Source organism: Marmota monax, unplaced genomic scaffold, assembly GCF_021218885.2.
Source record: "Marmota monax isolate L192 unplaced genomic scaffold, Marmota_monax_Labrador192_F-V1.1 WCK01_AAM20220418_F8-fsc00141, whole genome shotgun sequence".
In the NCBI taxonomy this organism is placed as follows: Eukaryota; Metazoa; Chordata; class Mammalia; order Rodentia; family Sciuridae; genus Marmota; species Marmota monax.
The window spans coordinates 3,781,583-3,809,091 of record NW_026692981.1 but is presented as its reverse complement, the minus strand read 5'-3'; positions in this window follow the sequence as shown (position 1 = coordinate 3,809,091).

Below are 27,509 nucleotides of genomic sequence, written 5' to 3'. Positions count from 1 at the left end.
TGAACAATAAAAAGGGGTGCAACGTTGGTGCCTACTGCAGCTACAGGGTGTGTCAATGAAATGGAAAATCGGACAAAAAGTGAACCAAGTCCCAAAAGGTGACGTACTGCATACTTCCATGTATATGAAGCGTGCAGAATACTTGAATCTACCAAGACGGGGAGCAGCGGTTGGCTGGGGCTGAGGACAAGAGTCAGAGGGACTGACTGCTAATGAATAAGGGCCTCTTTTGGGGAGGATGACAGTTGCTCGATTCTTGCCCAGTCCTTACTTCAGGGCTAAGTTTGAATGTCAAGATAACCAGAAAACCGGGCGCAGTGGCACATGCCTGTAATCCCAGCAGCTCAGGAGGCTGAGACAGGAGGATCACAAGTTCAGAGCCAGCCTCAGCAATAGCAAGGTGCTAAGCAACTCAGTGAGACCCTGTCTCTAACTAAAATACAAAATAGGGCTGGGGTGGGGCTCAGTGGTCGAGTAGCCCTGAGTTCAATCCCCACTAATACCCTCCCCCCACCAATTAAAAAAAAAAAGGATAACCAGAAGGTAGACTCATTCCTCCCTGGCCCCATGTGGGGAAGCTCCTGGGAGGAACGGTTCCCAGACCTGAGATGCCCTTTCTGTCTGTGCACTTGTCCTGAAGTTTCCAGATCATTACCGAGCATTTCTCCTGACCCACTCAGACCTTAATTGTAAAGTTTCTCCAGAGCTTTGGCTACACAGCCACCTCTTGGGAGCCTGTTATAGATGCAAATTCCTGGGCCCACTCAGACCTACTGAGTGAACGCCTCACCCATCCTTACAGATCCTTCTGCAGACCGTGAGAAGCTCTGCTTGACAGAACAGGAGTATCTACACTGCCAGAATGTGACCAGGGACCCAAATCCCACCTCTGTCAAATACTGGTGATGTAAATGTGGGCAGGTCACCCAGAGCCTCAGTTTCCACATCTGTAAAGGAGAAAACCTAGGATTGTTGAAGGACGAAAATGGCAAATACAAGTGCAGACCTTGGTGTTGGGATGTATGGTCCAGGGTCTCTGCTGTGCCCATAAATAAGGCTGAGCCCATGTGGATGTGACGCTTTTTGTCAGGGTGTGCCTGAAGGTCTGGAGAGCTCCGGGGCAGGGTGTGTGGGCAGCAGTGGCAGTGGTAGGTGGAGTGGCCAAGCATTGGTGGTGGCCATGGCCTGCAAGCTCTGATGCCCAGGAGTGTCTGGGACCAGGAGGGAGGTGGCAGGGTGCAGAGAGACAGGCACCCTTGAGCTTCATTAGTGCAGTGGGTCTTCAGCTAGCCTGTCCCCAAGCAGGGTAGTGGCCTATGAAAGGATGAAAGGGAAAACAGTGAGCTGTGAAGGACTCAAGAGAGAGAACTAAGGAGATAAAATAAAAACCCCAACTCTGCAGAGCTCTGTGAGCTCTGGTCACACAGGGAACAGGGGTTCCATAAGGTGCCCTGCCTCCTGCTGCCCTGGGGGCATCTCAGGTGAGTGCGTGGGCCGAGTGGGGATTTTCCTATCACCACTGAAAGGCTCAGGACACGTTTTCGGAATGCATTATGAAAACAGCACTTCCTCAGCGTCTCTCACTTGGGTCACACTTCCTGATCAACATGGGTTTTGTTATAATAGTTTCTGTCTGTTGACAGAAATGTAGCTGGCGACCTCAGACAGCCTGCAGATGGACCAGGAGCCAAAACAAACATGCCCTTTGGTTCCTCCTAGCTTGGGATGGTTGTAGTTTTTGAATATGTGCCCCGACAGCCTGCGCGGCCATCATTGTTATTATTTCAATTTATTATTGAACTTTAAAAGAAATGACCCTAGTAAAGATGTATGCTCCAGGAGCGGACAGGGGTCAATGCAAAGAGAGGTGTGAAGCCTCCTGGGGCAGGGCTCTTTGCAGCTTGGGAATTCCTTACCCGGTGGTCACCTTTACGGGGTCCTGCTGCCTAAGTTGTCTTTCGGATGATCCGGGCCACCAGATTCAGGGAGGGCAAATAAACCGATGTGATCCAGCATCTAGGGGGATTTTTCCCCATCTGATTTTAATTATGGTCACCCAAAAGTAAAATTAAAGCAATGTGATAAATAGGGCCTTCAGGTTCATTTTGTAGGTGTCTGTAATTTCCTCATTTTTTTTTAATTTTTGTTGTTGGTTGTTCAAAACATTACATAGTTCTTGACATATCATATTTCACACTTTGAATCAAGTGGGTTATGAACGCCCATTTTTACCCCGTATACAGATTGCAGAATCACATCAGTTACACATCCATTGATTTACATATTGCCATACTAGTGACTGTTGTGTTCTGCTGCCTTTCCCATCCTCCACCCTCCCCCCTCCCCTCCCCTCCCCTCCCCTCTTCTCTCTCTACCCCCTCTACTGTCATTCATTTCTCCCCCCTTGTATTATTTTCCCCTTTCCCCTCACTTCCTCTTGTATGTAATTTTGTATAACCCTGAGGGTCTCCTTCCATTTCCATGCAATTTCCCTTCTCTCTCCCTTTCCCTCCCACCTCTCATCCCTGTTTAATGTTAATCTTCTTCTCATGCTCTTCGTCCCTACTCTGTTCTTAGTTACTCTCCTTATATCAAAGAAGACATTTGGCATTTGTTTTTTAGGGATTGGATAGTATCTTGTTTTGTCCTCTCCACACCTTGGTCATGACCGTGAACCTCGGCCTGTGGGGCAAGTTGGATGGACCCAGTTCTCTTCCTCCCGTCCTAGGGAGTCCCTTGCTGTCTCCAGACTCCTGCAGGCCGGAGGAGCTCGTCCACTGCCTGCTTTCCACGCACACTTCCTTTGCCCACTTCCTGCACATACTTTTATTGACTTCACATGACACTTGTCACTGGCCTGGGGTGGTGGGGAGGCTGGCTCCTCTGAACGTCTCCCCCACTCTCCTCTTCATCTGGACTGGCGGCATTGTTTTGAGCTAAGGAGGAGATGAAGAAAACTGAAAAGCAAGGCTGCGACAAGGCGGTGGTACCTCTCCACCATTCTCCTAGTGCTAAAAGGAGTAACCGAGCTCGCAGCACCTTCTGGAAAGCCTTGCAGTACGCGGAGCCAGCTAGTCTCCTAAGACCCAAGCCCTGAGCCGGTCTCTCTTCTACGTCTTAGCCAGAATGGTCTAACTTCAGTAAGATGCCACCATTAAGTTACATCACCGCCCACATAACCCAGGACATCTGTCAACCTTGCTGGATAAATGTAAGTTAGAGCTTTCTATCAAAAGACAAAATGACCATATGCAATGAATTCCATTGAAAGGACCAGTTTGCTTTCATCTGTGATTCTAAAATCAAGCTGCATGCCATTCTGTAAGGTAGAACGGGTGTCCTGAGCAGCTGAGCAGGTGAGTCTGGCTTTGTATGTGGAAGAGGGCTGAAGAAAGCAGACCATGAGGAATGGAAAGTGGCAGCAGTCATTTCAAAGTCACTTTCCATGGAGAATTAAACAAGGGACTTTCTTATTCTGCCTGCTCAGCCACACTACCCTGCTTCTTATTGGTTGCTGCAATTGCCTGGGTCTGTTGATTTGGGAGAACAGGTCTGTTTCTCCACTTGGTTTGGTTCCATGTCATGGAGCATGAGTGACACCATTCTGGTTTTGTCTGGTCTTCCGGGTCCCGGTGCAGGAGCTCAGTGCAGAACAACGTCCTCTGAGTGGGGGGGAGGGGGAGGAGCAGAGCCGTCTGCAGATGCCCTTCCTGAGCCAGCCAGGGCTCTCCGCTGGAGGTGCGCCTCTGAGTAGCCTGGGAAGCCCTCAGAGGAGCATCTACCAGAGGAATCGGCCAAGGAACCCAGGGTTGTGCTTCCCGGTCATCCCGAGTTGCCTGCACAGTGAGGGCACGCCTGCCCATTGGCCCCCCCGACTATTCACGGACACTTTTTTTTCCTTCCACTTTCTAAATTCACAGCCTTGGTAGTGACTGAGGCCTGGCCTGTGAGGACATAAGTCAGTAGTGAATACAGTACATGGGATTGAGAATTCTTTGGGGGAGACTGAAAAACATTGGCCATGACGGTAAAGGATAGTAAGTCCTAGAGCAGGAGTGTGCCTGTGAGATGCTGTGCTGGACATTCTGTTAAAGCTGTTTCAAGCATTCTGGAAGTTTCCAGGAGAGGTTTCTGCTGTGATGGAAATGCTCCACGTCTGCACTGCTCTGCAGCTGCCACCGGCCACAGGAGCGGACCGAGAGCTTGAAATATGGGGAGTGCCGCTGAGGAACTGAATCTTACTCCAATTTAATTTCGCTGAATTTCCACTTGACTTGAAGTAGCCACAGGCTTGTGCGGAGGACAGTGCAGTTCCAGGGTGGGAGGCAGGTGCACACACTCCTGTAGACCCTGTCCCCATCTCATTTCCTGGAAGACAGGAAGACCTAACTTTGTAGATTGCATTCTTGTCCACAGCATCTCCCTAGAGCCATGGAGAAGAAGCCTTAGGCATGTCCCCACCCTTTCCTGCTGGCTGTGTGCTCTGAAGAGAGAAGCCATCTCTACCTCACTCACCCTTGGATACCGCAGCCCCTCCCAGAAATGCTTGAAAAATACCAGTTGCACACCTTTCCACCTGGATTGGTCCTAGGATCACAAAGTGCCAAAGGCAAAGGGACTGATATATTTCAGTGGCCCGGCTGTCACCTCCCAATCACTTTTCTTTTTTCTTTTGGGGGGTAGGGGGTTGGGTACCAGGCATTGAACTCAGAGGCACTCGACCACTGAGCCACATCCCAGCCCTCTTTTGTGTTTTATTTAGAGACTGCGTCTTACTGAGTTGCTTAGCACCTCACTGTTGCTGAGGCTGGCTTTGAACTCGCCCTCCTCCTGCCTCAGCCTCCTGATCCCAACACTTTTCCTTCCAGCTGGCAGAGCCTAATGGTCTGCTGTGTCCAGACCTCCCCTCTCTGCCTCGGTGGAGTTGGCCCTAGCTCCCAGCTGTAGCAGAAGCCATGTCTGCTTAGCAGTAATGGGTCTGAACGGGGCAAGGAATCATCTCTGAGCAGCAAGGTGAGGGCTTCTTCTGGGAGTGATCTTGGGAAAGGTCTATTCTTAAAAGGAACGTAAGGAAGAGGCCATCTGTGTTTTGCTTCTAGGTACTCCTATGGGTGGGTGCCATGTCTGGGAAGGATGGCCATCTTGGGAACTCTGGGGGCACTGAGCAGAGGAGAGAGAATGAGAAGGTACAGAATTTTGATGTTGAGCACCTGACTCTGAAATTTGCCCCATACCTGCCCACTTTGTTCTGGCAGACACTAAGTTTTCTTATTTTAAAAATCAAGCAGAACCAGGACTGTCACAGACTGACTTCTGGGCACAGCTTAATCCAGTCCTCTGCAGAGCTGTGACCAAGGCCCGGGCCACTGCCAGGTCCTCACCTGAGCCCCGCTGAGGGGTGACCTGGTTCTAAGCTCATGTGGTGGCTGTAGCACGGGTTTCCTGTAGGCTACCTCTGCGGCTCTGTTTGCTTTGCTAGGTGTTGACCAGAGGCTGTCCTCAGCCCTTCCTTGATGGCCTTTCCCCTGTGGCTGCTGACATCGCACTTTGTCTCTTCAAAACTGTCCACAGAGTCTCCTTGCATGGTGGGCGATGCCGTCCTGTGCAAAGTGGTCATGAGCATTGTCACGGGCACTGTGTTCTGTCGGTCCGGACCCTGCACGTAGGCCAGGGGAGAGGGTCGCATGAGGATCACTTCCAGTCTGTTTGCAAGACCTCTTCAATTGAAAGGTGAGGCAGTTGGCCAGAAGAATGACTTGGCTCTCCAAAGAGATTCCAGCCTGGTAAAAGAATTCAGAGACTCTTCACATATTGATGTCAACCCAGGACTTAAGCCACAAACTAGTCCTATGAATTTATCCATATTACCTAATTTTTCTGAACCTCATTTTTTTCTAATTGCTAAGACAAGGTTAGCAAGATCTTATATCTAGAGATAATAGATACTTTAAAAAAATAGTGCTTTCTTTCCTTTCCAATTGTCTCATGGGCTTTCTTTTATGATTTTAGACAGGACTAGGATGTTTGGCTGGTTGTGTTTTACTTCTGAAGTATGGAATATTATCTATTAAATTGAAAATTATAGTAAGCAAAGATATTTTGAGCCATCTCAGGGGTGACCATGTAGGGTCAGAGTCAAATAGGGATCCTCTATTTAAAAGTGCTCACGTAACTGTCTTTGCTTTGGCCACATCTCTGAACTTAAAGTCAAAGCAATTGTATGGCAGAACTGAGCTCAGGGAACTCGCTCTCCAGCATTTTGGTTTTTGTTTCTTAAATTAAGGTCAACTAGCTCCACTGGAGGGCATTTTTTTGATGCCAGCTGATTGTCATAACCAGTACACCAATAAGCACTTTACAGGAGGTGACGGGCTCACTGGTTAATGAAAACTCTTAAACTGCCACCCACCATTGCGCTGTGACTCTTGAAATGAAATTCAGAAATTTCCATGGGTTCAAGATAAGTTCACCTCATAAAGTCTGCATGAAAATTCTCGTTGCTTCTCTCTGACCCGGCGGCTGAATTGTTTCATAGAGGAAGGTCAGCAGGGTACACATTCCTCCCCACTGCTCCGTCACATTGCAGTCCTTCGGGGACAAGAGTCTTTACACACTGGTGAACTGTCATGTGTGATATGAAAGTAATGTCTTATGATAGACTTTGACAGAGTCAAGAGGCAGACTTTTGTCCCCTTATTTATTAAGTTGAGCTCCTGAGGGAGAGATGTGCATTAAAAATGTTCCTACAATGCTCTTGGATGTTTCTTCTACGGTTTTCTCTGCTGCTGCTCTGGCCTTTATTGCCAACCTGAATTGCTCTAGCTGAAACAGTTTTGCAGTCTTTTTCTTGATATGAATACTTATCAGCCATTCAGCTCTCACTGTGTACAAAGCCCAAGCTTTCTTCCAAGTCTTTATGAGTATTAACTCAATCTTCTCAAATACCCTTGACTTTGGAATTATACGTATATGTTTTTTGAACAGATACAGATATGCCACTAACTTCAGGCTGAATTTGTCTGCAGAACACAAACTGTGAGTGCTATTAGAGGGTAGAGGCAAACCTACTCTTCCTATCTGTGCTTGTGTAACAGAATACCTAACTGTTAACTTTGCTCTGGTCTCTGCCAAAGAGAGAGAGCCCAGACACTCAGAGTCTCACTCTTGGTGTGCCTAGGTCTTGGCGGGGAGAGACCATCTTATGCTGCTTCCTTTTTTCTATGGTGACTTGCCCATAACTACTATTTGCTAAAAAATTATAATGTTAAGATTGGACTTAATATTAATATGCCTTTTGATTTTAAGTGATACTTTGTTATATTGTCATTCTATACATTTGTTTGTTGGTTACAAACATGGCACACTTAAGCAAAAGGAGAAAAGAAACCCTTAACTAAAGTTTACTTGAGCACAATAATTAAAAACACTACAAATGTGTGGTGTTCAGTATGAATGGCCTGAGCCTGTGGATGATTAGCGTGATCTAACACACCTCCGTGTGCATCCAGAGCAGGCACGTGGTGTGTGCTGGCACCCACGTGCGATGCCTCCTCTCAGCTGATTCTGGTCACAGGGAAGCACCCATTCATGGGTTCTTATCACATTCAACTATTTTTATCAGATCGCCACTTACTAGGTCAGAATTCTAATTGCACCTTTTGAGAACCAAGCCAGGAAATTAAACCTAACTACGGTGGTTTACATCCTAATAAACCCACAGCAAACTGAAAATATGGTCTCATCGAAAATGCACCTAATGCGCTGGCAGTCCCAGCCCAGGGACGCAGCACACCACAACCTGTGGGCTGTCTCTCTGCGAGCTCGGGTGGCTGGCAGGTAGCTGTGGCTTGCTACCATGGCCCACCGTCACCAGAGGGCATCACACCGGAGCCGGCTAGCTGGGGGGGAAGATCAAAACTCAGAACTCTACCTGCAATTTTGACTAAATGCATATCACTTTCATACCAGTGTAAAGTCAAAAAGTCTTAAGTTGAATCATTTTAAGTAGGGACTGTTTGTAATTTTTATTTGAGAACAATGATCAGGTATTTTAGTCTGAATAATAATGTTTTAGTGGAGGGTCCTAACTACGCAATCATTATCAGGATGGAAAATTAAAAAAAGAAGAAAACACCACAACTCTACTTAAACTTTTCCTGTCCAGTAGATTTTTTTTTCAATAAAAAAATTGTTTAACGCCAAGGCCTTTTTTTTTTTTTCACTACCAGCTTACGACTGGCTTCTTACAGTTAAGAGTTCTGATGCCTTGGCTTTTTTACTTAGTAGACCGTTAACTTCCACCTGATTTAAAGCATCTTAGCATCATCTAGAGGCCACATGGAACCCGAAGTCCAGTGTCAGAAATTCTTTCAAAGAAAGAATACACATATTACTTTGAAAAGAACTCCTAGAAGAGCCCAGATCCCGCAGAGTTCCAGACTATTACAGACGGGTCACGTGGGGAGTTGCTTCTCACACCTCACCAGCAGGATAGTTGGGTAACAGATCAGGGTGCTTACTTGGAAGCGAGGGTTTCTCCCACAAGCATGAGAGGCAGAAACAGAAAGGGTCAGGCTCTTGCTAGGTAACTTCATAGTCAATTAGCAACTGACCTTCAACCAAACAGGTTCATAAGTAGCTTGGGTGCTCACATATGGTGACATTCCCAATTACTGGTCCCCAATGTAACAGCGGAATTTCTCTGTCACTTGCTAGTCTAGTAATGTAAAACAGAGTTCACCTTGATGCCCATTTGTATAATATTAGAAAGGAAGTTCAAAATAGTTGAAGGTATACAATAACGTGTTGCTTTATCCAGTCACAAAAATGTGTTATATTTAGAGATTAAAAAAAGAAAGCTTAAGTTTTTAGGGTAAGAATTGGCTCTTTTTCAGAGCCTTCTACCTGGCTTTGTTCAGCTCTCAGATGCCTGCATGGAATGTATATATTCTAGTAGAAATTAGCAGGGTACATAACTCTGAAAAATTTTAAATCCTTGGAAAGGGGGCCTGGAAGTGAGCCCTCCATCCTAGCGGCAGGTAAAAACTAGGTGACCGCTTTTCAATGACAGGAAGTGAAGAGCCGAGGCTTGGAGAGCCAGAGGCCGACTTGGAGAGTCCTGATTCACCAGAGAACCCAGCAGAAGGCCCTGGGGGAGGCGCTGGGCAGGGAGGACTGGACCCTCCCGGCAGGCCCTGCACTTCTGGGAGGATGACCTCTGGGAGGAGGCCTGACTCTCCCAGGGAGCACGGGGGCAGGAGGGGAGCCACCTGACAGATGTGCCAGCATTCCTAGAGAGGCCTGTCCTCAAAGGGACCAAGGAGCCTGACTAGCCCAGGACAGAAAACTAGCAGCCCACGCTCGGCTTTGGGTCCCACGGGAGTCAGGGGAAGCAGGAGAGAACAAGGTGTGAAGAGGCTCCAGGTCCAGAGAGGCACAGGTCACGGAAGGCTGAGGCCTAGTGTAGGATTGTCGTTACGGTAGGATTGTCACACGGTGTGGCTAGGCTTGTTTATAGCAGTTTCTCCCACCAAATCAGGAAAGAATGAAAAGACATCCTAAAGGGCAGCAGAAATCACAATTTGGAGAGAGAGAGCAAGCAAGCATCAGAACTAGAGTGATGCACCACGGGGATGTTGGAATTATCAGGTGAATTTAAGCAACTGTTATTAAGATGCTGAGGGATATAATGGATAAAGTAGACAGCAGGCGAAACCACAGGGACATTGTAAGAGAGAGACGGCGATTCTAAGAGATAACGTGAAATTCTAGGGTTCAAAACATGACAGAAATGAAGAACACTTGGATGGGCTTATTATAGACACAGCTGAGGAAAGACTTTCTTAGTGTGAAGATATCTCACAGAAATCTTCAAAATTGAAAAAAAGATTAAAGATTGAATAACCGAATACCCTAAATCTGTGGGAAAACTATAAAAGATTTAACACACATACAGTAGAAATATCAGAAGGAGAACAAAGATAGATCCATGAAGCTCAGGGAACACCAAGCAGGTTAAATGCAAAAGAAGGGGAAAAAGAATGACATCTAGGCATCATATTCAAACTATAGAAAACTTAAATAATATATCCTGTTAGAAACTGAGGGTGGGGATCATTACCTACAATGTAGCAAAGACGAGAATCATATCCAACGTTTCCTCAGAAACCTGGCAAACAATAACAGTGCAGTAAAATATTTGTTGAGCAAAGCAAAAACACCAACCAAGATTATTTCATCATACATGATTTTTTTTTTAAAAGGTGAGGGGGAAACAGGACATCTCAGACAAACAAAAAATGAGGAACTTTGGGGCCTGAAGCCTTGTTCTAGAAGGAATGCTAAAAGTTGTTTAGTAAAAAGGAAAATGAGATGGGTCATAAGATTGCCTCTACATAAAGAAGGGAATAGCTGTGAAGGAAAAGTGAATAAAGATAAAATAAATAAAGATAAAACATTTATTTATCTCATTTTAATTGATCTAACAGACACAAATTATTTCAAAATAAACCATAGCAATTCTGTTGTGTGTATGCGTTCACATACGTACGGATGCCTGTGGATGCTTACGTATGAGTAAAAGGTACGATAGCAACAGTACCAGAGACAGGAGGGAGGGGTTAGAAGTATCAGGTACTCACACCACTTGTGAAGTGGCATCGTGCTATTTGAAAATAGACTTGGATTATTTGTAAGGTATATTGCTAACTCTAGGGCAACTACTTCAAAAAGTGAAAAAGGAAGTATTACTAGTATGCTAAAAAGTAGAGAAAAAATCTTAAAACATGCTCAATTTTTTAAAAAAAAATTTTAAAAAGTGGGAAAGCAGAATAAGAGGAGATAACAAAAATAAGCAAAGAATAAGAGCAACAAATAACAACATACTAACAGTTACTATCACTGAACAGCAATGGCTTTCATGAATCAATCAAAAGGCAGAGATTCTAAGAGTGGCTCAAAAATAAGACATTACTATATATTGTCCACAAGAAATTTATTTTAAATATAAAAAGACATATAGATTAAAAGTAATTGGATGGAGACAGATATATGATGCAAACCCTATTTAAAATAAAGGGATTAGCTACATTAATTTCTTGCAGAGCAAACTTCAGAGCAAAGAACATTGTCCAGGATAAAAAGGGCATTACTTAATGATAAGAGGGTCATTTTCCAAGATGACATAATCATCTTTTGCGTCCTCATCTAATAACACAAGATGAAAATATATGAGGCAAAAACTGATGGAACTGCAAAGAAAAAATGCATAAATCTACCACTATACTAAATACTCTGCTCCATCAGAAATTGACAGAGCAAGCAGGCAGAAAATCAGAAAGGGTCTAGTTGAACTCAACAACTCCATCCATCAATTGGACATAATTTATATTTATAGATTTTTTTCATTCAGCAACAACAGTATACACATTCTTCTCAAGCTGATATGGAACAGTCACCAAGACACACTACATTCTGGCTATGAAACACACGTTAACTAACTCAGAAGGATAGAAGTCATATAAAATGTCTGCTCTCAGACCACAATGAAATTAAAATAGGAATCAATATTAGAAAGAGTAGCTGAAAAAATCCCCTGATACTTGACAACTTAACAACACATTTCTAAGTAATACATAGGTCAAAGAAGAAATCTCAAGAGAAATGTAAAGATATTTTGAAGCAAATAAAAATGAAAACACAAGTTATCAAAATTTGTGGGATACCTTACAACAGGGCTTAAAAGAAAATTTATATCACTGAACACATATATTAGAAAAGAAGGAAGATATGAAATCATCTAATTTTCTACCATAGGAAACTAGAAAAAGATGAGCAAATTAAATCCAAAGTATGTAGGAAAAAAGAAGAGAGAGCAGAATGGAGAAGCAGAAATCAGTATAATTGTAAAAAGGTAATCACTAGAGAAAATCTAGAAGACTAAGAGCTGGTTACTTGAAAATCTCGACAAAATTCATATGCCTCTAGCCATACTAATTAAAAAATAGAAAGTACATAAATTTCTAATACCAAAAATGAAAGAGGAGACATCACTACAGGTCCTACGGACATTAAAAAGATAACCAGGACCACTGTGAATATACTATACCCACACATTTGACAACCCAGGTGAAACAAACCATTTTCTTAAGAAATACAATCTGCCAAAACCCACCCAAGAAAATAGACAATCTGAATAGACTTATTTCTATTTAAGAAATCGAATATTTTATTAATAAATTTTTCAAACAGAAAAAGTCCCAGGGGGATTCACTAATGAATTTTACCACATGAGAAAAAATATTGTACCAATTCTTTGTAATCATTTTTGGTAGAAATAGAGACAACACTTTCCAACACTTTCTCTGTCATTCTATGAGATCAGCATCACCCTAATACCCCAATCAGAGACATTATAAGAAAATTACAGAGCAATAAGTCCCATGAACAAGATATAAAAATCCTTTAAAAAAAACCCTAGCAAATCCAATCCAACAATTTACAAAAAGTATATTCCAGAAACAAATAGATTTAATCACAATATTAAGACTAGTACATCATTTAAAAATCAGTTAATATAATCCACCACATCCAAAGGTTAATGAAAAATTAAATGAAATATCAATATATGCAGAAAAAGCATTTGACAAAACCCAACAGACATTCATGAAAAAGCTCTCAGTAAAGTAAGAATAGAGGAAAATTTTCCTAACTTGGTCTTTTAAAGTCTATAAAAACCTGGAACTAATAGAAACACAAATGGAGAAGAACTAGAAGTTTTCTCTTTAAGATTGAGAACAAGACAAGGATGTCCTCTTTCACTACTCTTTTCTACACCTTACTGGAAATAATAGCTAATGTAATGGCAGGGGGTGAAAGATATATTGACTGTAAAGGAAGAATAAAACTCTCTTTGTGCATAGATGATAGGATCATCAGTGTAGAACTGCTCCCTACTCCCTCCCAAAAGACCCCAAAACCCTTCTGAACTACAAAGCAATTATATCAAAGTCTTAGCACTCAAGATTAATATACAAAAGTCAATTTCTTTCCTATATACCAGTAATATACAGGAAAATTTAAAAATGAAAACTACATTACTGTTTACGTTAACATCCCTCAAAATGAAAGAAGTAAAATATACCAAATACATATAAAATACATGTGAGGAAAGGTGTTGAACTCTCATGAAGCAAATCAAATGAGCTAAACAGAGACACATTCTATGTTCATGGATAGAAAGACTCAATGTTGGCAAGATATCAGTTCTTTCTGATTTTTAATCAATTGATTCAGTATAATCCCAGAAATTTCTGATAAGTTATTTTGTGGATATTGACAAAGAGATTCTAAAATTTACATACAGATACTAAATGCACAGAATAGACAATAGAATATTAAAAGAGCAGAGCAAAGTTGGGGGAGAGATGTTACTTGACTTAAATGCTTACTGTAAAGCTACAGTGAACAAGACAGTGCGGCACAGTCAAAATAATAGGTCAATAGAACACGAGAGAGCTCAGAAAGAGATAATGCATACAGTCAGGTGGTCTTTGACAAAGGGATGGGGAGCAGTACAATAGAGGGAACGGTAGTAATTTCAACAAGTTGTTCTGGAACAACTGGACAGCTATATCCAAAGTACTGAACCTAGACAGAGACTGTACCTTCTTCACAAAACTATCTCTAAATGGGTTACAGACAAATATGTAGGAAGGAAAATTGTAAAACTCTCAGGAGGTAACATTGGAGAAAATTGAGATGACCCGAGACTTGACAACAATATTTTCATTATGACACTAAAGACACAACATGAAAGAAATGATTATTAAGCTAGATTTCATTTAAACTAAAAAGTTTGCTCTTTTAAATACACTGATGAACAGAGAAGGCACATATGGGGAGAAAATATTTGAAAAAGACACAGGTGATAAAAGGCTATTTTTTAAAATGTATAAGAAACTTTCAAACTCAATAATAAGGAAAAAAAAAACTGGGCCAAAGGCTTTATTAGACACCAGACTAAAGAAGACATACAGATGGCAATAAGTATATAAATAGATCCTTCACATCACAGTCACTAAAGAAATGCAAACTAAATAGCAATGATATCCTCTACATCCAGTAGAAAGGCCCAGATTGGAACATGGACAGCACCAAGGGCTGGTGAGGGTGTGGGTCAACCAGAACTCTACTCATTGCAGTGGGAATGTAAGATGAGACAACTATGTTCAAAGACAGTGTGATGGTCTCTTACACAACTGAGCACACTCTCCCCATACAACCCAGCTATTATTTTGGTATTTACCTAGGGGGATTAAAAGTTTATGTCCACACAATAAGGTCTATTTAATTTAGCATACCTTAAAAATTAAGTACTCTATTGACTATCAGACAAAATTAAATGTCTAAGTTTTTTTTAATTTGAAGTATATTTTAATTTACACCTCTCTGTTACATTTTGTATTATACCAATATCTACATATAACTATTCAGCTTACTAGTTTAAATTCTAATAGATAATTTAAAAAGATGAATGCAAGTTCATTAGAATTTAGGCCTTAAAATGATCATTTATTTTAACCGACATTTGCCTCTTTTTTTCTTGAGATCCTCTCTGGTAAATTTCTTAATTAACTAATTAAACTTTTTTCCATTTCAAAATGTTTTTTCCATTAAAACATGCTAATGAAGTAATTTTATTGGTTAGGGTCAAGGGCTAAACTTTGCATTGCCTGATAAACTGTTCAGAGGTGGTATCTACTATTTGTGATCCAGTTTTCCCTTACATATGTACCAAAATTTGCATGGTATACGTGAGCCAAGTTATGACCAAATTATGACCACAGTCAACTAATAACGACATTTGCACTGGAGCCTTTGCATGGTGTGCATACATGGGATTAACATCCTTTAGCAATTGCTGAGTTTTCATCACGAAACTGCCAAAGGCCTAGCCTACCTTGATAATCCTTGTCTCCCTTCCACTGTACAGTTTCTGAAATTCAGGGTTTTTTATATTTGTATTTTTAAGTAGGATTGAAATGTCAGTTTTAAAAAACCCTGAATCTTAGGGTTTGAAGCCTAACAGCATTGGAATTGCTGGGCAAATAGGTTTTCCATTATGGAATGAAATCTACTTTCTTCCATACTAGAATGAGATTTGCTTCTGGGTTGCGAGCTAACATCTAAATGTTAAAAAGTGATCTAAGTCATAGTCTTTAGTTTGAAAAATATGTGGAAACTTGGAATAAAACCCTAGTAGACAGTACTTAAATAGAATTAACTATTTTCTCTAGAGTGAATATGAGATAAGAATTCATTTCAAAAGACACACAAATTGGTATGAATATATTTTGTATACAACCAGATATATGAAAAATTGTGCTCTATATGTTTTAATAAGAATTGTAATGTGTTCTACTGTCATACATAAATTAAAAGAAATAATTTTAAAAAAAGATATTTCAAAGTCCCTGTCTGACATGTGAGAGTGAAGCTCTTACTGGATATGTGAATGATCTCTCTATGAAGTTGAAGGACTTATAGAAAGGTATAATGACCAATTTCTACCTTTGATATTGGAGGGCAAAAGGAAATCAGGAGGTCTGAGAAGGAGACGGTACATTTGTTTCCTTCCAGGCATAACTCTTTTTACGATAAAAACATTCTCCTTGTGTGGCTTGCTGTCTATTGCTACAGGTCCAGTAGAGAGGGTCCTGAGACAGTAAAGATGGCTTCCTGGAATTTCAGTAAAGAGGGAGCTCCGTATGCCCATAGACCATGACATCCACCGTTCCCACATTTCATGGTACAGCATCTCTTGGAGCTGACAATAGCGTGGTCAAGAAGTGTTTTGGACATAAAGAGAAGAAACAAGACAGAGTGAGTGAGCCTGGCGAGAGCGTGGTCCTGTCCTCTCTGATCTCACCCTCATCCCCAAGGAAGTCAGAGTGTCCCTGGAGCACCAGCTCTCCCTGAGGGATTTCAACAGACAGAGCTGCATACCGACCAGCTCCTGAAGTGACCCAGTCTTCTGGAGAGCTCCAGACGCTTGGCCTTAAGAGAGGGCTCTAGTTTTGTAGAAGAACTGGGCTCCACTTATTTTTTATGACAGTGCTTTGCATTTTAGGATCCAAATGCACTAAAACTTTACTTTTTCTTCTAAGCTCATATACATAGTAAACACTTATTTCAGACTCACACATGATCACCCAGACTCAGAAATCCAGTAGTTCATCAAATCACCCTCGTTTCCCCTCAGAATGGTTTCCCCACTGTCCAGAGCCGTGGTTGAGAGCACATTTGCTCCTCTGCTGCACAGTTGACCTCTGCTTCTGGCCCGTCGAGGCCAATGTGTGCGTCTGTTTTCCTTTTAGAATTAATGACCAGCCATTCACTATCATCTTTTTAAAATAATGTTTAGTAGTTTGTATGTTAGAAATATCAGCGGGAACCTGAAAACTCCTTCCAATGAGAAAACAAGGTTTTTCATATTGAGTGATTCTAAGTGAGTCTGAGGCCTTTATTTCTTGGGAAAAACTGTTGATAAGATCGAATGAATCCAGACACACTTGCAGAATGCGAAGCTGCGCAGGCTTTCATATGACTGCTTGGCGTGTGGTAGAGACCATGATACATTTTCCAAACACATTGTTCCTTCCTTTTTAAACTTCCGTGTCTTTTGACAAGAATTTAGTTCATGTGTTTATGATTTGTTTCTACATAACTCATCAAACTAACATTTGCTAAGAGCTATTGGGTATCTGTTTAACCAGATTCTAGATCTATATGGATTCTTTAAGGTTTTTGATTTGGTTAATTTCCCCATACTTGGGAACCTAAAAGATTCAGTGTAGTCAAGGTGGTAAAACACCTGCTCTTTGTTATCCTATAATTACTTTCCTAAGGCCAGGATTATAAGAGAAATCATTAACCACTAAGAAGTCAACTTTCTAGTATTGCTAAAACAATTAGGTTATAACAGAAGGACTAAAACTTGATATGGCGGGTGGCAGTGGTTCAAAAACATAGAGGCAGCACTTTGCCATTTAGAAGTAAGATTGCCTTTGTTTCTACAAACACCTTTTTGAAGAAGCTGCAGAGCATATTTAAAAAACAAGACCATTTTGCAAAGAGGGTTGGTAAGGCAACAGAGACACGACCGTTCAACTCAGAGCAGGCAAAAGCCACAGGACACTAAAGTTTACTCTAACTGTGGAGGAATCTCTGGAAAATACAAGTGTTTTTAAAAGATTGGAATCCAAGGGGAGGTATATATTCATGCAGTTCTTTGATTCCTAGGTAATTCCCACCTACTGTTTTGTAAACTTGGAAACTTGTGGATAGGCAGAAGGATTATACCTTTTCTGATGGGGTGGGGACTTTTGTGGGTCCCAAATCCCAATTTAGTGTTGTTACTGAAAGGAGTGAAGGGAACACTTCACCGTGACGTCACAGGCCACAGTCCCGCCTCTGACTGCCTCCTGGGCCGTGGTCAGGAGGGCCGTGGTCAGCCAATCAACACTTTCCATTTCTTTCCACTGGTGAAAAACTATTATTTGGATTTTAAGTAGGAAGGTGACATAATTTAATTCATGCTTCGCAGATCACTGGTATACTGCATGGAGAACGGATCAAAGGACGGCAATAATAGACCTAGGAGGTGCTGATGTAGTCCAGGAAAGAGGTGGTAGAGAAAAACAAACAGGTTCATATGATATTTTGAAGACAGAATCCCCAGGATTTGTACACATGTTATGGTAAAGTTAGGTGTGACTTCTTGGCTGATTTCAGCAACTGGGGGTATGGTGGCTTCACATAATATGATTGAGAGGCGTGGCTATGAAGTCAATATGTTTGTTTCAATTTTTCCCAAGTTTTCATGTGACTCACTAAGGTGCCACTAGATACCTATATGTAAATGTCAATCAAGGTGTAGAAGGTCACCATGTGTATAGGCAATATTGATGAATGTGGTTGCTGTTAAAATCATTCTACATGAACTTCCTACATTGTTTTCTTAGATTGTTTAAAAACAAACAAACAGGAGAGTCCAAACAGAAGACGTGCAGAATATTGTTTTAGTAGTTCTTTGAGGCGTAGCTCCTTAAGGATCACTCCAAATCTAGGAAAGGAAGTAGCATCTACCTGCTGTTCATTGTTTCTGGTGGGTGGTTAATTATTTTAGGCTTTAATTGACTATTTGCTGTTTTTATTTGATTCATTCCAAGATGCAATACTCAGCTCCTTTGTTAATGTCATTAAGGTCTTTATGTATCACTAAAGGTGAGTGGTCTTGAACACTGCCACACAAAAATGGAATTATCAAAACTGTTTTTGAAAAAGTACATGTATGTATAGATGGAGAACATTATGTAATACCTAGTATATATTAATATATACATATTGATAGCTAGATAGCCATTACATCATATCTGATTCCTCCCAAGTATCCTTAATTTCTGTTGATAGTCTCAGTCGATCAACACTTTCCATTTCTTTCTAAACGAGATTGTTAATTTTGCTGGGACTCTCTTTCTGCCATTTATTTGTATCCTGGCAAACAGCTTTGACCCAAACAACTTTATAAAAGTGATAGTGTTAGAACTCCCACTAAGATCGGCATGTTATCTGTTAAAATGCAAGTCTCCTGGTAACTTGAGAAGCCATCGAGAAATGGCTGGTTGTGCAGTGGGAAGGACTAGGGGACAGCAAGGGACAGATGGAAGTTCTCTTACCTCCCAGAGTGCTTCATTCCTACAAATGGAAGGTTTTGCCAACCATGATATGAACTACAGCTGGGAGAGTATACTGCTGGGTGAAAGGTGATCACCAAGTGCTGGATCTGAATGTTCATGTCCTCCCCAAATTCACATGTTGAAAACCTAATCACCAGCCTGACAGTATCAGAGATGGGCCTTTGGGAGAAGATTGATAAAAGTGGAGCCCTCATGAGTTACATAAGGCTCTCAGAGTGAGGCTTTCCCTCTGTCTGCCTTGTGAGCTACCAACCAGAGCTCAGACATGTACCAGACCCGAATATGCTCTTAGACTTCCCACCCTCATGAGCTGTGAGATATCTTCTTCTGTTTATAAGCCACCTGGCTTATGGTATTTTGTTATAGCGGCCTAAAAGGACAAAGATAGTGATATCCTTTCCAAGCACGTACTCCTCCTGCAAAATGGGGTGCGTATTTCTATGCATACCTTTTGAACTGAGTGGACAGCAGATGAATCAAGAGTAAGTAGACTGGCAAGTATTCTCATAGAATCTGTCTGAAACAAGTCTTTGAAGTCCAGCTGCCTCATGTTGGACTTATTCAAGCAAGTTAATGTGTTGAAGCAGCAGCACTCAACATGATTTTTTTTTTTCACAGTGTGAATCACATTTACTTACGCAAGGCTTTGAGGGGAAATTCCAAAAATGTCTCAGCTGAAATTCTCTCACATTTCCTACTCAAGAAAAAGTTAAGTCTGTGAGAAAGCCAGTGCATAGATCGTAAAGATACTATATGGTGATTCTTTTCAAGGCCATAATTCATGTTACAACATGCAGATCATTCACAAAGCTTGATTCTTGGTTTTCATAATTAATCTCACTGAGCACATCTTGCAGCTAATGGCCGTATTGATGAGTGGTTCTGAGAATCTAACTACAGCCAATCGGAGCACATTAGCCATCCATGTGCGACGTCTCTACTCAGAATCAATGTGGTCTGAGACCGGGCATTTCAGTCATGCTCTGTGGGAAGCAGACCCAGAATGTAGGCAGATGCTTTCACCTGGGGGATGCAGCTGCAATGTACTTAGACAAATCTGCGTTACTTACTACTAGATACAAAGTCGAGTGTTGAATCCATGTATTTTGTTAGCCAAATTTTCCGTTTCTTAGAAACTAAAGGTGGAATATATAAAAAGCCTTTATACTTTGTATTTTATTTATTTATTTGTTGTTACCGAGGATCGAAACCAGGGGAGCCAGATTCCCAGCTCTTTGTATTTTTAGTTTGAGACAGGTTCTTGCTAAGTTGCTTAAGGGCCTCTCTTAAGTTATTGAGGCTGATTTTGAACTGGCGATCCTCCTGCCTTAGCCTCCCAAATTGCTTGGATTACAGGCCAGGCTAAGAAGCTTTGTATTTAAGATGCAAGACATTTTGTCAAGTGAAACAAACTTCCCTAAGGTCAGATTTTCTAACACAGTTATTCTTTTTGTCTATACCTGTGCCTCAACCTAGCTTTTCAGATTTATTACAGATTTGTCCTACTTCAACCTGACTCAAAACTCAACTTGAAAAGTAGATGGGTAATAAATACAACAGCTGGTTCACTCTTCAGTAGGAAGATTTAACTAAGCGACATGATCATTAGTGATTTAAATATATATATATAGTATCTTATACCCATGTTACAGTTGACCTTTCTACCTTACGCTCATATTTTGATTTCGAGAGCACTGGTAGATAAAGGAGAGGACAGCAGTCCTTGAGTATCTAAAGCAATGTTTTCATATATTTGTGCTTTGAGATGTAGAAGTCCTCAGTTAGGGAAATATTATTATTCCCCAAATATTTAACTGAGAACTGAGGCTGTGAGAGGCCAGGTGGCTGGAATTAGACACACAGACATATTCCTGGGCTTCTGGTCCCCAGGAAGCTAGGATTCTTCTCTTCCATCAAGCCACTCTGCCCCTCGCGGGCACACCTTCATGAACAGTCCACCACCAGTGGCTCACTCCCTGGCACAGATCAGAGAGGGGGGGATTTTATTGATTGATCATCTATTTTATCCAAAGGAATTTTAGCCATAAAAATTTAATTCTGAAATGACAGCTTGCATCTTGTATCTCCAAAGAAAAGGAAAGTAAGTCCTTCGGAATCCTTAGGGGTATCTGCCCTGGGATGGAGGCTCACACCCACTTCACCTGGAGCATTTTTTCATGTGAATGCTTGGCCTGGGGGACCTTGAGGTCAGACCTTGGCCAGATGGAGAAGAGGCTACTGAGGCGCAAATAAATTTGCTCTTTCCTATTGCTGACATCGTCTACATCAAAGTTTCTTTTTCACACCATGGAACTTTTAAACTTTGTGTTTGTTATACATTTAATCCAAATCAGTTTTTATTATTAATTTATGATAATTTATATAAATTAAAAATATAAAACAGCACAGAAAAAGTATAAAACAGCTTTTTTAAGTAAAAACATGCCTCTCCTCCAATTTCATTCTCTCTATATAACCACTTATGTAAATTTTTCTATTAAATAGGCCTGTATTTATATGACAATATGCATATATTTCTTTTCTAACAGTGGGGGGAGGTTAAGATTCATAATACTATGTAATATGCTTTTTCATTAAACAGTATATTATGTCAAGTACATTATCACATAACACATTTCCATCCAGCTCAATGTTTTTAACAACAGCTGAGTATTTCACTACATAGAGGTACATAATTATTTTGCCAGTGCTCAAGTGTTTACATAATTTTTACTGGCAGAAGGAGGTTGGTGGTGCTTTAAATAACATTCCTATACCTAAAAATATCTTTGTGATCTTATGCTACTATATCTGTAGAAAACATTTTTTAAGTTGGAAATTTCTGTATCAAAAGTAGGTTTATTTTTAATTTTGCTAACGATGATTCAATTGTTCTCCTAAGAAATTTCACCAGAATCTCTTTTGAAAAAGCATGAACATATTACTCAATTACTAAGAATAATTAAGCTTTTAAAACATTTGAAATATGATAGATTGCAATGGAAATCTTGTAGCTATTTAGCTCTCCATTACTTTAACCATAAGTGAGTCCCTGAGTACATTTTTTTCTGTTCACTGGATCTTTATATTTCTTTTGCTATAAACTGCCTTGATTTCCATCAATTTTGGTTGCTGATTTCTGTTCCTTTGTAAGAACTCCGTGTCTGAACATAATTGGTGTTTTCGCAATATGCATTGTGGTTTTATCCTGGTCATAGAATGTCATACGTGTGTGTGTGTGCATATGGTGTGTTTGTAGATACACACATCCATAGTACTTCTCACCATATTGCAAACCTTGGCAGTTTTTTCTTTCTATCTTTGGGGTCATGTGTGCTCTACATAGAAATGACTTTCATCTTCCGAGGTTGCGGTTTTGGAATGAACTTGTTTTCTTCTAGTAATGCTACGATTTACTTTTTTTAAGTGTCAGTATTTGGAACCTCTGCTCTACTGAGTCATGAAGAAATCCTGTCACTAGCTAGCACACTTTTTAAAATAGCCAGCTGGGAGACTTTTACCTCATATTAAATGTGGAAATAATCGGCCGACACTAGAGATAATAGTAGGTTTTAGAGCTAGAGTATGCTTTAAAGGTCCTCTAGCACAGTGCTCTCATGGTCCAGGTGTGGGAATGGGAATGAAGGCAAGGAAGGAAGAGCAGCGAGTTCCCGTCCAGGGCCCCAGGGTCATCAGTGCCGAGGACCAGCCCTCTTCCCATTTCTCCACGCAACACTTGACCTGGTCCTCCCATGGCTGTAGACCCCCACCCCACCCCCGTTTACTGATCATGTGTTTAAGAGGATTCAATGGACTGCAGGTCGTGAAGGGTCCAGGGGAGAGGGGGACAGGGCAGTGGGGCGCGCTTGGCACTGTATATACCAAGTGTGGGGTTGCATAGGTGTTATTTCAGAACTTTGCCACTGGACGTTAGAAAGCCCCAGGCTTGCTCTATGTGCTTGTTGAGGCCTTGCTAGAAGGTTGGGGGGAGGAAGGTCAAGGGTGAGGAGCCCCTCAGTGCCTCCGCAGCCTCCATGCGTCCTGCTTGAGCAGGTTTCTTCCGGTGCTGTCCCAGTCCTGCGGGGCTACGGGCCAGCAGAGGTGCTGCAAGAGGGCTCTGTCAGCTTTTCGCTGCTGGGACTTAAAGACTTGACCAGAACAATTTTAGAGGAGGAAAAGTTTGTTTGAGGGCTCACGGTTTCAGAGGTCTCAGTCCGTAGACAGCCGGCTCCATTCCTCAGGGCTCGAGGGGAGGCCAAGCATCATGGCAGAAGAGTGTAAGAGAAGGCGGAAGCTCACGGGTGATCAGGAAGCAGAGAGAGAGAGAGACTAAGCTCAGCTCACCAAATATAGTCCCCAAAGACGCGTCCCAGTGACCCACTCCTCCAGCCACACCCTACCTGCCTTCAGGTCCCACTCAGTTCATCTGGCCAGGGGATTAATTCACTGATTGGTTAAGGCTCTCACAATCCACTCACTTCTCCTCCGAACATTGCATTGTATCACACATGAGCTTGTGGTGTCACTCACATCCAAACCATGGCCAAGGGTAACTGAGATTCGATAAGATGCAAAAGGCGGACTTGGTTCTCTGTGGAGCAGAGTTTCTCTGGTCTCTGTTCTCACGCACGTAGTCCACACAGAGTGTGGACGCTCCTACCAGTCTTGATGAGGCCTGTGACAAGACCCGGGCTGCTGCTCTGGGGAATGTGCATCCTTCACACAAAGGAAAGATTCATGGAGCCTTCTCACTCAAATAACTTCCTTGGATCTCAGTCTTCAAATTCACAAAGTGCATGCACAGGATTTCTAAATGATTATTGTTTTAAGGCAACCATATTACCCTCCCCGCGGCCCCCACCTTTCTTGCTCCACTGCAGTGTCTCAGGCTGTTTAAAAAAGTGACAATGGGTATAAATAGTAATCTAATTATAGTTGGAAGAGATTTACAGCTTTAATTACGGCTGCTGTTAGATTTCAAAGGGACTGACATAAGCAATCAACACATTCCATACAAGAATCCATCTTGCTATTATAAAAGCTACCTGCCAATTGTTTGTCAGTTGAATGACATGCAACACTGCACACATTATCTCCAGAATTAGTGATACCGACGACAGTTGTGCCATGGTTAATGTATGTAGGCAGCTTAATGCCAAAGCGTGGAGCCTAGGAATCACTCAGTGAGGGCCTGCCGTACCCCAGATATCTGCCTGTTTCATCCAGTATGTTATCATCTCTTCTCATGGAAGTTTTTAAAGCTCCATGAACCACATATTTATGGAATTACTCTATACTCAAAGTGACCATTCTGAAATATGCACACATAAACATAATCTCTTTATTAGATGTTTAGATAAAATATGTATTTATTTTCTATCCTATATAACATTTTTTGAAATATTTGCTGTTGTGTCAGGGTAAGAATTTTATAATAATCTCGTTTGAGACTCAAAAAAAAAAGCCTTTAGCATATGTACAATTGTAATTATTCTTTTGGATAATTTATGGCATGAAACAGATGTTATAAATCTTTGGGGATCAGCAAATGTGTGGTTGAAAAACAGTCGATAACCTCTACAGATTGAGAAAAATCACTAATTCGTATCTCAGCTCCTTCATCATCACCTTCCTGTGGCCGGGCATGTGGCTGTCACAGGTGAGGCCCCCGACCTTACTCTGGATTCTTGAACCGTCAGACAGGGCATACTTACTTCACGGCAGGCCGCTTATCTCCTGGGACTTTGGATGAATCGTGCTTTGAGATCTGGAATTTGGGTGTTTTAAGGCCAATTGTCCAGCAGCCAGTCATGTTCTCAAACCCAGTGCTCCCCATTTCCCAGGCCTGGCCACCTGTCGGGGCTCCTTGGGTCCTTGCTGGGGACAGGACTCATAAATGGCATCCCACAGACGAGGCGCTGTGGTGCTGGGGTGAACAGACCCAGTGCTGTCGACCTCTGGTGCCGGGCTCTGTAGGTCCCACGCACCACAGGTGCATTGCTTCTCTCAGCTCCGTGGACCTTCTGCCTTTTGCCCTGGAGACCCCGGTCTGAGAATCAGAGAACCACACATGGTACCCGCACTGACACTGGGATGGAGTGACCCTGCGCAGGACGCCAGGTGCTAGACCTGAACACGTCCCGCTGATTGGTGCATGGCCACTGAACTCATGCGCAGCTCATGCCTGCACTCTCACGCCCCCAGCCACCACGGCTCCTCGGGCAGGACCACCACACACGCACATCATCGGGGCCCAGGAGAGATCCTTTGGCTTAGCAGGTGGCATCTGCGAGCATGCTGCTCCTGCCACAGCCACCAAGCATTCTGGTTGGCTGGAGACCGTGCCTGTCACACAGAACTTGTTCGTGTTGGTGTTGAGGTCAGGTCACTCCCCACTCGTGGCTGCTGTGTCTGGGACATGGACAGATGTGCCTCTATTTTAGGCTACAGGGGAGGTTTTCTGCCAGTGTCTTATGCCTCTTTTACCTCTTTCGTTCTTTGGGTTGCCATGAGATATTACCCACCCTTTTACAGACCCTACCCACAAATGACGGATGGACATTTTCATTCTTCTGATTTTTAATCAGAAAGCTATAGGCAATGCCACTTTTTAGTCAATATAAAGGAACAAAGAGACACAAAACCAGCAAAATGAAGGACTTTAAAGCAGAGGTTTGCCAACGGGAGTGTAGATTAACTAGGTAGTAGGTCAAGGCTGTTGGTCACGTCTCTGATTCAGTGACATTCGAAAGACATAATTACAGTAAGACAGCAGCATTCATGCCAACATGAATAGTTTCTTTCTTGAGATAACTGATCCCAAAGGATGGCAGGAATTATTTCCTTATGTATTCTGCTGGCATCTGTTTTGTCAGAACATAACGAATTCTACATAAATCCTGTTTTATAAATGGTACGCTGTGCTTTAAATACAGCCCAATATGTCATTCTGTCAGAGATTAGCAATAGCAAACTGTTTTGTTGATTGATTCATTATTCTCAGTGCCCAACTGAAAAAATTATTACCAAATTTACGATGAAAAATTTCCTTTAAAATGAATTATTTAAATAGTTTACACTGAAATAATAATAAAGGCATTTTTACTTTTTGCATGTTAAAAGTGTCCCCGGGTTGCTTGCATGTCTTCCTGCCCGTGCCGATTATTCCCTGTAGCCTTAATGATGGATTAGATGGCTGTATCAATGACGCTTGGTTATAATTAATGTGTGACAGCATGAGTTGCTTTTTTAATAGAACCTGGAATCTTTCAGGAGACTCTGCAGCCTAACTTTACATCAACTCGAAATTCTTGTTTTTCATTTCATACCCATTCATCTTTATTTCTGAAACGCCCAAATGCCCTCGCTGAATTAAGAACACATGGCTTTGGCAAACCCAATAACTGCGCTTCATACGTCGAAGACGAAACTCAGAGATTCCATCTAAGAGGCTCCACTGACTTGGAGACAGACTGAAGCCCACGTTACCAGGCAGCACTTGCCCTTTGTCTTTGGATTCTCAGTGGGAAAACAGGTGGCCTTTGCTCAAGATGTGGCCAGCCAGTTCCTGGAGGGATTTGCAGGTTGATCCCCTGGGCCGAACCCTGGTACCTGCAGTTTACATGATGCCTTCTGAACTCTAGGCCAATTATCACGAATCCAGAAGTCTGAGTTTTCGTGTTCCTACAGTTTCGACCTTACTCTTCCTCTTTGAGCACAGAGCTCTCTCATTTCGACTCAGTGAAAGCCACGCTAACTGTGGCCTCCTCTGCTACTTTTGTTCAGAGACCAGATGAGGACAGAAATGGTCTCTCTGTGTCGGGCAGGCCATGACCTTTCATCCTGCTTGGGCAGCCACCCTCGGATGATGGAGCCGCATCCAGCATGGACTGACTAAGTCCCATTTTATGGATTTGGTTTCCATTCTGTGCAAACACAGAGGAAAATCTCCAGATCAGGCCACTGTGAAGAACTTTGTTATTCTGCTCATTTTCTAGAGCTCACTGCCATACCCCCTTTTCTCCAAAGAAGGGGTCAGAAGAAAATAATTAGAATAATTAGAACTGTCTTCTTGGGTTCCATCTGACCCATTTCTTTAGGAATCCACAGTTTCAATCTCTGGGCTGAAACCTTATCCACTCCACTTTGTTTCTGGTTTTCTGGTAAAGACTTTTGTCACTAAGCTTTTGAGCTCTAGGCTAATGAAGTACGATAATACATTAGGATCAATATAAATACATAATTAGCTCTCAGGCATTATAGCTATTGTTAGCCTAAGTGAAATTTTTTTCACAAAATTTAGAAGTTAGAAAGATCATTGGGACTGTTAATTTTATACTAAGAATAAGAATGACAACAGACAACCTGGCTTTGAAACCCGTTGGATTGTGGGTCAAGGAAGGAACTTTCCCTAAATAGCCTGAAGAAAGCATGAAGTCCAGGTCAGCAGGACTCACCCGGGAACAGCGGGCACTAAGGGAAACGGCGAGCCCCTGGAACACTACCTGAACAGAAGAAGCTCTAGTGGAGCTCACGGCTGGACAGACAGCCCAACCGAGTTGAAACCCAAGTTGAATCTTCATGAGACCCAAACTTTATAACTTTCGTCGCATTTATAAAATTTCTGTTAAAACTCTACATGTGGATCTCTTACAGTTTAATGATGTTTTACAGTGAACTTCTGACAAAGAACCCTTCATAAATGTCCAAAGAATGAAAAATGTGGAAGTAGACATTATTCTTAGACCCATG